Here is a 14,452-nt window from a genome sequence, read left to right as displayed (position 1 = left end):
CACACCTCTCCTTAAGAAGCCTTCACTTGACCCTACTTGTCCCTCTAATTACCGACCCATCTCCCTCCTTCCTTTTCTCTCCAAATTACTTGAGCGTGCTGTTCACCGCCGCTGCCTTGATTTTCTCTCCTCACATGCTATTCTTGACCCATTACAATCTGGTTTTCGCCCTCTCCACTCAACCGAAACTGCGCTTACTAAAGTCTCCAATGACCTATTACTGGCTAAATCCAGAGGTCAATATTCCATCCTCATTCTTCTTGATCTTTCCGCTGCTTTTGACACTGTCGATCACAGCATACTTCTCGATACCCTGTCCTCACTTGGATTCCAGGGCTCTGTCCTTTCCTGGTTCTCTTCCTACCTCTCCCTCCGCACCTTTAGTGTTCACTCTGGTGGATCCTCTTCTACTTCTATCCCTCTGCCTGTCGGCGTACCTCAGGGTTCTGTTCTTGGTCCCCTCCTCTTTTCTATCTACACTTCTTCCCTTGCTTCATTAATCTCATCCCATGGCTTTTCCTACCATCTCTATGCTGATGACTCCCAAATCTACCTTTCTACCCTTGATATCTCACCTTGCATCCAAACCAAAGTTTCAGCGTGCTTGTCTGACATTGCTGTCTGGATGTCTCAACGCCACCTGAAATTAAATATGACCAAAACCGAGCTTCTCATTTTCCCCCCCAAACCCACCTCCCCGCTCCCCCCGTTTTCTATTTCTGTTGATGGCTCTCTCATTCTCCCTGTCTCCTCAGCTCGAAACCTTGGGGTCATCTTTGACTCTTCTCTCTCCTTCTCTGCTCATATCCAGCAGACCGCCAAGACCTGTCGTTTCTTTCTTTACAACATCCGTAAAATCCGCCCCTTTCTTTCCGAGCACTCTACCAAAACCCTCATCCACACCCTTGTCACCTCTCGTTTAGACTACTGCAATCTGCTTCTTGCTGGCCTCCCACTTAGTCACCTCTCCCCTCTCCAGTCGGTTCAAAACTCTGCTGCCCGTCTCATCTTCCGCCAGGGTCGCTTTACTCATACTACCCCTCTCCTCAAGACCCTTCACTGGCTCCCTATCCGTTTTCGCATCCTGTTCAAACTTCTTCTACTAACCTATAAATGTATTCACTCTGCTGCTCCCCAGTATCTCTCCACACTCGTCCTTCCCTACACCCCTTCCCGTGCACTCCGCTCCATGGATAAATCCTTCTTATCTGTTCCCTTCTCCACTACTGCCAACTCCAGACTTCGCGCCTTCTGTCTCGCTGCACCCTATGCCTGGAATAAACTTCCTGAGCCCCTACGTCTTGCCCCATCCTTGGCCACCTTTAAATCTAGACTGAAAGCCCACCTCTTTAACATTGCTTTTCACTCGTAACCACTTGTAACCACTCGCCTCCACCTACCCTCCTCTCTTCCTTCCCGTTCACATTAATTGATTTGATTTGCTTACTTTATTTATTTTTTGTCTATTAGATTGTAAGCTCTTTGAGCAGGGACTGTCTTTCTTCTATGTTTGTGCAGCGCTGCGTATGCCTTGTAGCGCTATAGAAATGCTAAATAGTAGTAGTAGTAGTAGTAGGAACTCGAACAATCTCATGTGGAGGCACTTTCCAAGTGCAGACCAACAGAAAATAATCAGACCATTTCCTGTTAACATGATCTTGGTGGGGGTAGGAGGGAAACCAAATGTAGACCATTACCCTGTTGGGGTTTGTGAACAGGCACCAGCCTAATGAACACAAACTTCAAACATTCATGGAATGAAGAGAATATGGACTCAGCTGGGAAAGCAGAAAATTGAAAGTCCCTAAAAACAATATATTGAGAATTGTTCCAATTTTCTAGATTCAAACAATTCAATTAACGTCAGGCACTCTACCTCAATAGGATGAGGACAGTATACAAAATAACCCCCCCCCCCCCCCCCCCCGATGAAGTGAAATGATCATCTTTTCACATTCTTAGTCAGCATAATGATTTGCTGCAATATAGTTCATAGGCTTTCTTATCAACACCAGTACCTCTCTACCTTTCCCACCTACTCTGGGTGGGGGTGGGGAGAGAGATGTGAGTTTGCTCATTCATACCTTGTTTGGTCTAATTGATTTAGAATCGCTTGCTCAGTCTCCACTAGCCATATTTCAGTCACAGAAAGTAAAGCAGGTTTCTGCTCTAACAATAAATCATACTCTGTTACTAACTCAGATCTAACTGATCACGTTAATCACATAAAACATTAAAGGCTCAACTACAATCTTCTGGAACACAATGCTTAGTATGTGCTGTAATTAAAGTACTAGCTTGTCACATAAGTGTTTCACCATACAGTTTACCAAAAGAACACTGCCCACACCTACCTATGAGGATGGACATACCACTATCTTCAATAGATGAGAACATTACTGTTGTAAAGGGGCATTCCACAGGGCTCATCCGTGTCTCCTATAATTTTTAACGTCTATATTTGTCTGGCGAAAGATGTTCAAACTGCTTAGCTTTCAGCTTTACATTTAGGCTGATAGCATTCAAATCTTTGTTCCTTTCAAGAATAATATAGCAGAAGTCTTAAGTTTCTTAAATGACTAGGCTTCGAGCAGGTGATTAGGAGACAACTGCTTAGGGTTGAATACGGAGAAGACTGGGGTCTTTTGAGCATTTCCCCTAGGCTTAACAATTTGGTTTCTTTACTTTTGGGAGGGGTATATATTTCATTGGAATCAGAAGTGCACAGTCTATGAGTTGGATTTGACTCATCTTTATATGGAATCCCAGGTGGCTGCTGTCTCAGAGGGCCTGATTTCAATTGAAATGAGTTCATCAGCTCCAATCCTTTTTGAACCCTCATCATTTTATAACTACTTCTGGTGTTTGTGATTTCCTATTGATTTTGTAATTCTTTTCTATTTTGCTGTTTTATGATGCTGTCATGATTTGGCAGTATATCGAGACTTAATAAATGATTTCTAAACCATAATGCAGGTTATGGTTATCAGCTACCTGGATTATTGCACTTCATAAGGATGGCTTCAAAGGATTAAAAATCTGGTTTCTAAGGTTGTCACTTATAGTAGTCAGTGGGACAAGGTCACTCCTCTATTACATTGGCTACCTGTTTATTTATTTACTGTTTATTTATCACTTTTTTGAAGAAATTCACCCAAGGCAATGTATAGCAAGAATAAGTCAAACACAGGCAACAAACAATTACAGTAGTAAAAATATTCAAATAACAGTACATAGTATGGCATAGTATGCTACTTACAGTGTCAACACAATACACAATAAAGCATCTTAATAGCATAGGGTGTAAGCAAATGTTGAACATATATAGATAGATAAGATAGAGTAATAGGAGTTAGAAAATAAGGAGACTAATTTAAAGAAAGTTGTATGTGAAGTCTGAAAGGTGCAGGAATATAATCTCAGTATGTGCAGAGCAGTGTTAGTCCTGGGGTGTGTGTGTGTGACTTGCAAATCAGTTGCTTTAGAGGCCGACTGAATTTCGGTTTCTGTTTCAGATTCGGAACCAAAACTGGCCTGAAATCTGGGTTCTGGTTTCAGCTGAAAATGTCAGCTCATTTTCGGCTGAAACAAAACTCCTTGCCTACAGCCAGTGCCGGTTCTGATGCCACAAGCCGAGGCCAATGCCCCCTCCCAACAAAAAACCTGGGCTTCCCACCAACTTGGCCCTTCCCAGGCTTACCTTTTAGAAGCCCTGGTGGTCTAGTGGTCTCTTCGAGACCTACGGGTGAGCAGTGGAGGCAGGCAGACTTGGAGGATGGCCTAGAAGAACAGGCTTTTTGTGAAGGGGTAGGGCTGGCCCAGGGGTGGCATGTAGGAGGGGCTACAGTTTCTGCTTCGGTTCCAGTTGAAACCAAGCAGCGAATTTCAGCCACAGATTTTTTTTTTCAGAACCAAAAGTTTCTGTCGCCCTCTTAGTTGCTTCTTCCATTAAAGGCTTAGGTGAAGAGTCAAGCTTTCACCTGCTTCCTGAAGTAAAGATTAGTCTTGTGCTGAGCAACGCTGTTTGAGGGGTGCATTCCAGAGTGTGGGGCAACTCTGGAGAAGGCTTGCTGGTGGGTATCACATCACGCAATGGCCTCTGGAGAAAGAGATACTCCTTGGGAGGACCTTAATAATCTTGGAGGTATGTAGAGGGAGATCCTGTTCAAGTACTCTGGCCCATTTCCTTTAAGGGCCTTGAAGATCAGACATAGAGTTTTAAATTTAGCCCTGTATTGTACTGGTAGCCTGTGACATTTTGTTGAAATGGTCTGATGTTTTAACATCATTTAACAACCTTCTATCAGTCTTGCTAAAGCATTCCAGATCAATAGGAACTGGTAAAAACTCTTTGTAATCAGATCAGTGTAGAGTGCATTACAGTAATCCAGTCTTGATATTATCATGGCATGAACCACTATGACAAGACTTGCGTCTCAATATATGGAGAGAGGCATTGAGTCCAGCTGTACCTCAAGGTTCCTGACTTGTGATTTAAGGGGAAGTTTGTATCTCCTATTGAAGTGTATTTTGTTTCAGCTATTGTGTTTGACTTTTCAAGCTCTACAGGAGGTAGGCCAGGTATCTGAGTGAAAAGCTTTTCAGATATGTCCCTGCTGGAGCCTTGCAGTCTATTCCTGGCTTGCTGATTTTAGTGGGTTACTGCAGCACAGCATTTGTTCAGCGAATGTGTTCCAGGATTTATGGAATAAATTGCCTACAGTAGTAAGATCTGAGCCAAATTTCTTGAAATTTCAGCAGCCTTTGAAAACTTTGCTTTTTGACCAACTCCTTTTTATAAATGATCTAAAGATGGGATTAACTAGAGAGGTAATTAAATTTGCTGCTGACACAAAGTTATTCAAAGTTGTTAACTCACGAGGATTCTGAAAAATTGCAAGAGGACCTTACGAGACTGGGAGACTGGGCGTCTAAATGGCAGATGGCGTTTAATGTGAGCAAGTGCAAAGTGATGCATGTGGGAAAGAGGAACCGAACTATAGCTACGTAATGCAAGGTTCCACGTTAGGAGTCACTGACCAAGAAAGGGATCTCGGCGTTGTTGTTGATGATACATTGAAACCCTCTGCTCAGTGTACTGCGGCGGCTAGGAAAGCATTATTAAGGAAAGGAATGGAAAACAAAAATGAGGACATTATAATGCTTTTGTATCGGTCCATGGTGCGACCACACCTCGAATACTGTGTTCAATTCTGGTCACTGCATCCCAAAAAAGATATAGTGGAATTAGAAAAGATACAGAGAAGGGTGACGAAAGTGATAAAGGGGATGAGATGACTTCCCTATGAGGAAAGGCTGAAGCATCTAGGGCTCTTCAGCTTGGAGAAAAGACGGCTGAGGGGAGATATGATAGAGGTTTATAAAATAATGAGTGGAGTGAAACGGGTAGCCCTAGGGCTAGGGGGCACGCAATGAAGCTACAAAGTAGTAAATTTAATACGAATCAGAGAAAATGTTTCTTCACTCAATGTGTAATTAAACTCTGGAATTTGTTGTTAGAGAATGTGGTAAAGGCGGTTAGCTTAGCGGGGTGTAAAAAAAAGGTCTGGACGGCTTCCTAAAGGAAAATTCCATTATTAAATTTACTTGGGGAAAATCCACTGCTTATTTCTGGGATAAGCAGCATAAAATGTATTGAACTTTTTCGGGATCTTGCTAGGTATTTGTAACCTGGATTGGCCACTGTTGAAAACAGGATGCTGGGCTTGATGGACCTTTGGTCTGTCCCAGTGTGGCAATACTTTTGTACTTCCAAAGGAATTAGGAGGCATGTGTAGACTGAATATGGTGAAGGCTTAGAATTTTTTTTTTTTTTATCTTTCAATTATTTTACTATATATTTCATTTCAATGTTTGCTATTTGGTTGTATTGTTGATTTGCTCTGTATTGTTTTGCATTCATGTTGTAATAATCCAGTCTGTATGCTCTGCCAGGTGAAAGAGTGGTATAGAAAATTTTAAACTGAATTGTATAAGTAGACTGTTTGTGCTGATGTTTTTCCATATATACCCAGGACAATTCAATGCCTTTTCTGTACCTATAAAAATGACTTATAAAACTACCCCCTATGTCTTTTGTGCTTCAGGAGGAGATGTTTTTGGCAGTATGCAAATATTACAAGAACTTATGAAGTGTACTGGCAGTAACTTTAACAGAATGAGATCATACTTAACACACCCTGGCTAAAGAGCAAAGTTCATCCTGTTAACATGTGTGCAAAACAAATCCATCTGAAGACACAAACGCAGACAGTTTACAAGGACTATGCTGTAAGTCCTTGGTTTTCACTTCCAGTTCTCGAGGGCTGCCAATAGGTCAGGTTTGCAGATATCTCTAGTAAATGTGCATGAAGGAGATTTGCATGCCTACTACCTCCATTGTATGTAAACGTCTCTATTTGATACCTTGATTACCCCAGTGTCCTAACTTTCTTACCTCAGTGTCACATCGCATTCCCAACTCTCCTTTATGCCTTATATTTCCATTGTTTGTTTTATATTTTTGTACTCTGCGACAACTTCATTCAATTAGGTCTTTTTTCGATCATACAGCGTTTCATTCATTTATCATTTCTTTATTTATATCTAGATTAGACTATTGTAATATTGTGTATTTGGGGCTGCCAAAGTATGCCATTAGGAAGTTACAGACATTGCAAAATTCAGCTGTGCGTCTTTTGTGTAACCTTCAAAAATCAGCTCATGTAACTCAATCTCTGAAACAGTATTACTGGTTACCAGTAGAATTTCGTGTCACTTTTGAACTCCTTTTAACATTTACAGCTTTTTGTGGTGGTACTCCAGGTTATTTATCATTGTTTACTATCCTTTATTCTCCTGGGCAGGTTCTTAGATCCCTTAACGATCATCTTTAAGTTTTGAGTAGTCCCTGTATGGTGCAGTTAGAATGCACACGTCACAGTGCAATCTTTTTCATGGCACCTGCTACATGGAAATCTCTTCCTTTGTCAATCAGAGGCAAATTATCCCTAAAACAATTTAAATGTTAATTAAACACTTGGCTTTTTCAGAAGGCTATTAAGGGTACTTAAACTGGTTGGGATTGATTCTGGGCAGCATGAGTCTGAATTTTTTTGTCCTTTCTGTGTGACTGATTTTAACTTTCCTATTTGATATTGTAGTTCTTTTCTTTAATGTGAATTTTTAGATTGTACACTGCTTTGATCTTCCATGTGATAGTTAAAGGCGGTATAGCAAGTTTTTAATAATAATAATAATAATAATAATAACAATAACAAACATTAGGGATGTTCTGAAACCTAGACTGTGTTAAGTCCATTTGGTTGTACTGTTTTTGTTTTGTATTTATGTTGTTGTAATCCATAATGTATGCTCTGCAGGGTGAATGGACAGCATAGAAATGTTTTAATTATTCTGGTTAAAAACAAGTATTTACAGTTAGGCTGTCTGTGCTGAAGTTTTTGCATATATGCCCTAAGCAATTTAATGCATGTTCATCCTGTTTACTAAGCTGTGCGCTAATGCTCACACAGCCCATTCACAGCATGTAAAACTACCCCCTATATCTTTTATGCTCCAGAAGGAGCTATTTTTGGCACTGTGCAACTATTGCAAGGACTTATAAAGTGCACTGGCAGTAAATTTAAGAGTATGAAATCATGTTCTTCCATTTCTTTGTCTAACATCACCGGCAAGTTAAAAAGTTTATAACAGACACTTCAGTTTATATTTTCAGCACTTGATGGCGCCAGTGTGTGTGAAATATATACTGCTGAATGCCAGTGTATTCAAATGAAATATTCAACAGGTTGTAGCTAGTATATATACTCTTAATGGAGAATTTGTCCCCCTTCTTTCCCAGACTGAGGCCTACTTTCTGTCCCTACCACAACACATCGCTCTGCCCCCACCTCTGCAGGCAAATGCCAATGACCAAGCCAAACTCTTTCCCTTTGTGCTGTCTTCTTTCTCTAGCTATGGGTAAACTATTGCTGCCTCCTTTCCACTCCATGCCTGAGTTTGCATTCTCTCTCAGCCCTGATGTCTTACTCTTCCTGCTTGTTCTCCCATTTACTGCCTCCCTCCAGCACCACAGCTTTCTTTGCAGTGCCAACAGCTGTTGTGAGAGTGCAGTGGTCCTTCAAAGTTGGAGTTGGCGGAGCATCAACAGAAGGGTACTACCAATTTCATCCCTAGGCTTATCATATATAGAGATATAATTTACATAGAGATTTCTTTTTAATTGAAACTCACTAAAAACATTTCACCTGAATACCCTGCCTGCACAATGATTAGTAACAGAGAATGTTAAAGTTCTTTGGCTTCAGTCCTAGGAGCTACAGAATAATCACAGCTAAAAATTACAAAAGAGCACTGCAGAGTACTGTAATCCTGAAAAAAAACAGATAATATCTGCTGCAAAGTGATAAATGTGTTATTTCTTCCTCCAAGAAAAGATAGAAAATAGGTAAATGCAGAAAAAAAAAAGGAATATAGAAGGTAAGAAGAAGCAGGGCAAAGGGAAAACTGTTCCAAGTAGATTCACCATTAGAAATACACCTATTGGGACAGATCAAAGATGGCAGTCTTAACATGGTATAAAATAATTTTGCTGTGCACTGAAAATTGTGTACTTTAATGCCAGGAAGAATGTAGGTAAAAGGAAAATAGGATTTAAAACTGAACACTATTCAACTGTTCATTCAAGGAACAGCTGTTTCCTTTTCTCTCTCTCTCTCTCTCTCTCTCTCTCTCTCTCTCTCTCTCTCTCTATATATATATATATATATAGCATTAATGGCATGCACCAGAATTTTTGAAAAACAAATTTTCAGCTATAGAATTCAGTAGGTTTTGCAGTAAAAGGTACTCTCGGGCTACCACAGAAAGCAAGGGCCTTGATTTATACCTAAAGCGTCTTGTCTTAGGTGTTTATTTTCAAGCTAACTAGGGGTTATTTGATAGTACAAAAAAAATAAGTATTTATCAATGTTTTTGTGGCGCAGGTACCATTTCTGGGTTCTTTTTTCTGGTAAAAATCAAAAACATACAATTGTGCAGCTGAGGCAACAGCAGCAGCGAGAAGGCACAAAAACAGTGAATGATTTTTTTTTTGTATTCAATAAACACCTATTTTACATTGTTTATCAGTTGAAACCTAAAATCAGAAACTCTATTTATGGTCTAAACAGAAAATGTGTGCAAATAAATGTAGATCTGTGCATAGACAAATATTTGAGTCACCTATCAGTTAAATTATCTTGTTCACACAATGGCAGACCTTTTCTCACTGCCAAAGCAATCACTTGCCATTGTGTATGTTGCACTAAGGATCACAGAGATTTAAAAAAAAAAAAAAAAAAAAAGGCCAATAAACCTTGTGGATGTAAACCATTGACAACAATGACTGGGATATGCTTTATGAGGCTTAGGGCAGTGATTCCCAAACCTGGTTCTGGAGGCACCCCAGTCAGTCAGATTTTCAGGATCTCCACAAAGAATATTCATGAGAGAGATTTGCATGCACTCCCTCCACAGACTGCAACTCTCTCTCTCATGAATATTCATTGTGGATATCCTGAAAACCTGACTGGCTGGCTGGGGAGCCTCCAGATGGGAACCACTGGCTTAGGGGTTTACTTAAGTTGTCTAACCATAGAATCCCTAGTGGTTAAGGAGGACGGATAAGATTTAGCCACAACTGACTAAAGTCCACTAGTGTATTATCATGCCTTAGTATAATGTGATAGGCCTCATTCACTGTAGCGTTAGCAGCACTAAGATCTGCCCTTAATTTGTATTAAAGCAACCAATTTTTAATGCAGCTCTGTAAATCAGCCCCTATGACTTTCTGATAGTGGCACTTGCCCCATTTCCAAGCCAAAGATTGCAGCACTCACCAATGTCTAAGCCATTTAAGCATTGTTTCATCAACGTATATGATTAAAGACTCTTAACTTCCCTTTTTTTGAAGGCCCTCGGTGCTTTTTGTTTTGTTTCTTGGCTTTTTGTGCTTGGCTCCCCCTCTCTCTGTTTGACTATGCCGAAGGTAGCCCAGAATTGTGCAACAAAGTAATAATTTGCCTTTCTTGGGCTTTAGCTATAACCTCCTGCTCCCTTATCTGCATCATTCATAATTTATTGCTATATTTAAGGAAATAAGGATCAACGACCAAGTTATAGGTGATATCTTTTTATTGGACTAACGTAATGTATTTTTAATAAGCTTTCCAGAGTTATCCTGTCATCAGTGAAGACACAATACAGTTTCACCGGTTTAAAATATTTTGGTTGTTGTCTTCATGCGTTAGTACTGGGGGGGGAGGGGGAGGAGACGGCCAAAGGTGAGATAAAAAGGAGAAGAAAGACAATGTCTTTGAGTCCCGGAAAGCTGTTAAAGATATACTGTTAGTCCAATTAAAAAAAAAAAAAAGAAGTATCACCTACTAGTTGGTTGTTGATCTTTATTTCACATAGCTAAGTGGACTGACTGGCCAATCTCAATTCTTTGCTGTATTTTTAAAATGCTATAAACTCCGCTTTCTTTGTTTACTACTAAAAATCAGCGGCACAATAAAAAAAGAAAAGAAAAAGCTGATTCACTTTCTCACTTTTTATTACAGAGGCTTAAAAGCACGTTTTGCACTGTAAAGCACATGGTAAATATAATGTCCTTCTGTACAATCCACGATTCCCTTGAACAGAGAGGGTTTGAGCCACTACACTACTACTGCTTCGTTTTTTATCCTCTCCCACATTCTCCTGTCCATTTTTCTCCCCCTGATTTAGGCTGCATGAGTTTTTCATGCAAGTAAAAAAAAAAAAATCAGCATCTCTGATGCAACAACCCCAATGCATTAAACTTCAAGCCACGGCTCTGCTCATTTCCTGTCCTTATCGCCTTTGCTCACTATGAGTAAGAAGTAAGATGTACATATCTGTCACAGTTTGGCTTTTTTTTAATCCCCGTCAGCAGTCCGAGGAACGAAAAGGGATTGGTCTCTAGGCTCCGTTATTAGCCCGATCCCTTCGTAAAGCTCGGAGTAGGCGAAAGATCGACTCTCTGGACACCTTACCTGGCGGACAGAAAGGACATCTTCTGGTGTCTGGCCACAGCAGCAGGAGGAACACACGACCACAAATCCGGAAAGACTAGCAAAACCGATCGCTGCAAATTCTCTTCAGTGAGGAAAGGGGAAGTACCGCCAGATCCCATGACAATCCGAGCATAAAGCAGCCAATTACACGCTGCAGAGTGGAGAAAAAAAAGTCAGAGCTGAGGTGTTGGCAACTGCTGAACCCTTATATAGAGAGAGCTGCGGCCAAGTCTCTGCTGGCCTTCTGGCTGAACGTGCGACAGAATTGAGAAAAGCAGCATCGATGGCTCCTGTCCGGCTGGGCACTTTCTATGGGAAAAAAATCAGCAGTTTAAACACTTTATACTTTCCCTGCTGCGAGTCTGAAACTTTTCGGGGCAGGAAGTGGAATAAGCTAAAAACATAGGTGTGGGTAGAGAAGACTCCAGAATTGGTTCATCCGAGCGAGAATGGGATTTATCAGACGGTGGGATGTAAATCTGGAACGATCTGAATATTGTTTTGCTTTGCAAATTAACTTGAATAATATAGCTTGTATTTATCGTTCTTTGTTTTGATTTCAATTTGTTAGTTTAAAAATTAATCCCTTATGAACCTTTTTGGCTGTGCAGACCAATTTTCAACCTTCAGTAGTCTGGAGGACTCGGAGCCTATCCCCACAGCTATTGCTGCAGCCCCTCCCTACCAGTCTCCCCTCCGTCCCATTTCTTTCTTCTCCAGCCCCTCCCCCAACCTGTCTTCCCTCACCTTGTTTTGCAGCTGTTACTGAATGGCCAGTTTGACTACTCCACCGGTCCCTAGGTTCACTTTTGGTTTTTTGGGGCTGGTTGGCACCTGGGAATTCTGCCAACTCCACTGCTCTACATCTTTTCTAGCATCTGTCCCTACCCCTCCTTTCCTCCACCCTCAAAATAGCTAAAGTGCTTAAGACTGAGGAGAGGCTTGCTGCACGTGACTATGAGAGTCTTCCAATCACGTGAGTCTCATGAATGAGTGTGATTTGACATGTTTGACACTGAGTAAAGTTAAATCACTTTCTTCAGTCTCCAGTTACTTAAATAACTCCATCTATGTGCTGAGTCAGGCTAAAATAGTAGGGCATAACCCACCCAATATGAGAAGCAATCTACAAAAATTAGAAGAATGGTCTAATATTTGGCAGTTAAAATTTTAATGCAGAGAACTGCAGAATGATGCACTTGGGGGTGTAAAAATCCCTTCATCTAATCACCTACTTCTCCGCATTTCGCTCCTCTCTTAAAATGCTTTTATTCTAAGATGCCTGTTCTCTTTAGTTGTAAGATATTCTGGAAGTACTGAGGTCTTGGCTGGGATTTTCTGTTTATTACAGCATATCTAGCATTTTAACATGTTTTAAACTTTCCTAATCTGTCCTATATATAATGGAGTTCCTTATTTCCCTCTTTTATTCCTCTTATTTTCTTAATTGCTTATGCTTGACTTTATATTTTACAATGTAAACTGCTCTGAAAGTATAACTCGAGGGCGGTATATTAAGTTTTAATAAACCTAAAACTTGATATGCACAGGGCAGGAGAGGGACCTTGGGGTGATAGTATATGAGGATTTCAAGGTGGCAAAATAATGTGACAAGGCAGTGGCTAAAGCCAGAAGGATGCTAGGCTGCATAGATAGAGGTATAACCAGCAGAAGAAAGGAGGTGTTAATGTCCATGTATAAACCACTGGTGAGGCTCCACTTGAAGTATTGTGTTCAGTTTTGGAGGCCGTATCTCGCTAAGGAAATAAAAAGGCTTAAGATGTTTTGTACTCAAAAAGCAGTATATGTATGAGAGATATTATATAACTGTATGCCCATTTGTTTTCTTACATCCTTTTTTTAGGAATTTATTGAAGATTCCTTCAATGGATTACTGTCCAAGAATTGGCTGATTTAAAAAGGTCTTTGCCCATCTTCAAATCCTTGCTCAAAGCCCACCTCTTCAATGTCGCTCGCTTTCGGCACCTAACCATTGTACCTCTATCCAGGGGAAATCTAGACTGCCCCCAATTTGATTGACTGCACTTTTTGTCCTTTAGATTGTAAGCTCCTTTGAGCAGGGACTGTCCTTCTTTGTTAAATTGTACAGTGCTGCGTAACCCTGGTAGCGCTTTAGAAATGTTCAATTATACTACTACTACTATTTGACTGGAATATTGAAACAAAGAACTACTGGACATGGATTCTCTGCTGTATTTTAGGCCTCATGATGCAGTTGGTAGGTTGCTTGCCCATGACTTGAGCGTGAATCCCACACTGGGATTTCTGTCAGGTAACCAGCCTTTGGCCAACTTATCCATCCAGCTACTCTTGCTTGGTAAATAAGTACTTAGCCTTAGCTGGGGAATGAAGATGACTGAGGAAGGAAATGTCAAACCACCAACACCGATAGTCTTTCAAGAAACCGTCAGGGATATGGCAGCCCTTATAAATCATTCACGACTTGGTACTTGCATACAGGGGACTACATTTTACCTTTACCTAATACAGTGTGTACCTTCCTTAGGGGCCTTTTTACTGCCCTGCACTAAGAAAAGGGTTTAGTGCACCTTTACACAGGTTTTTCCCATGCACAAAGCCCATTTCTAATGCACCTGTCATAAAGGACTTTTTTCTATTTGTTTCATTTATGGCCCCTTAGTTTGTTATTGTTTATTTCTGTGTGATTCAGCTGGATTAACATGGCAACTACAATGCTTTATCCTTTGCTTCTACTGATGAATTCACTCATGTATTTAAAAAAAAAAAAAGGAGTAATTTCCCCATTTTCCAGGGTGAGACGTATTTACTCACTCCTGTTATGTGAAACAGGAAGTACTGTACTTGTTTTAGCTTTTTAAAAAAAATTGTACTCCAGGAGTTGGGAATCAGATCAGCCTCCTACTATCAAGTAAAACTTATTGCAGTTGAAATCTCATTGCATGGGACTTAAGGTATTTTGTGATTATGAAAACAGCATAACCCAGTTTCTTTTTATTTTTCCTATGGGATAAAAAAACATTCATAGCAAGAAAAATGCAATATGTAAGTGATTATTTATCAAGTAAATGTTACTAATAATTGTAAGTCTGCTTTCTGTAGAGATGAATCCAAAAACCATAGTGGACTCTTGGAAAAAAAAAAAAGTATAGCTATTCCTTCAGGCTGAAGCACTTGCTAAAATGAACCCATTGTAGTGAATGACTTTGCACATCCATCTTGCTAGTGGCCTAGGCATATTCTATAAAGTACACCTAAATTTAGGTGTACTTTATAGAATAAACCTAAATTTCCACACAGTTTATAGAATATGCTGAGCACCCATTCGTGCAATTAAATTTAGCCGTGGGCAC

General features: G+C 40.3%; 1 protein-coding gene across 3 annotated transcripts in view; it reads right to left on the bottom strand.

The window, feature by feature from the left end:
* The window catches only part of C1H15orf39 (chromosome 1 C15orf39 homolog), a 184,048-nt gene extending 172,474 nt beyond the window's left edge, over positions 1-11,574 (bottom strand). For 2 of the 3 annotated variants that reach the window (XM_030186689.1, XM_030186704.1), the window contains exon 1: positions 11,079-11,574. The gene's annotated coding sequence lies outside the window, so the exon portion shown is untranslated. The remainder of the gene's footprint in view (positions 1-11,078) is intronic. The other variant, XR_003939964.1, reaches the window with a different exon arrangement.
* Positions 11,575-14,452: the final 2,878 nt, after the last annotated feature.

This window comes from Microcaecilia unicolor, chromosome 1, assembly GCF_901765095.1.
Source record: "Microcaecilia unicolor chromosome 1, aMicUni1.1, whole genome shotgun sequence".
Taxonomy (NCBI): Eukaryota; Metazoa; Chordata; class Amphibia; order Gymnophiona; family Siphonopidae; genus Microcaecilia; species Microcaecilia unicolor.
Note: the sequence above shows the minus strand (reverse complement) of the source record. Positions and strands in the feature narration are given on the sequence as shown.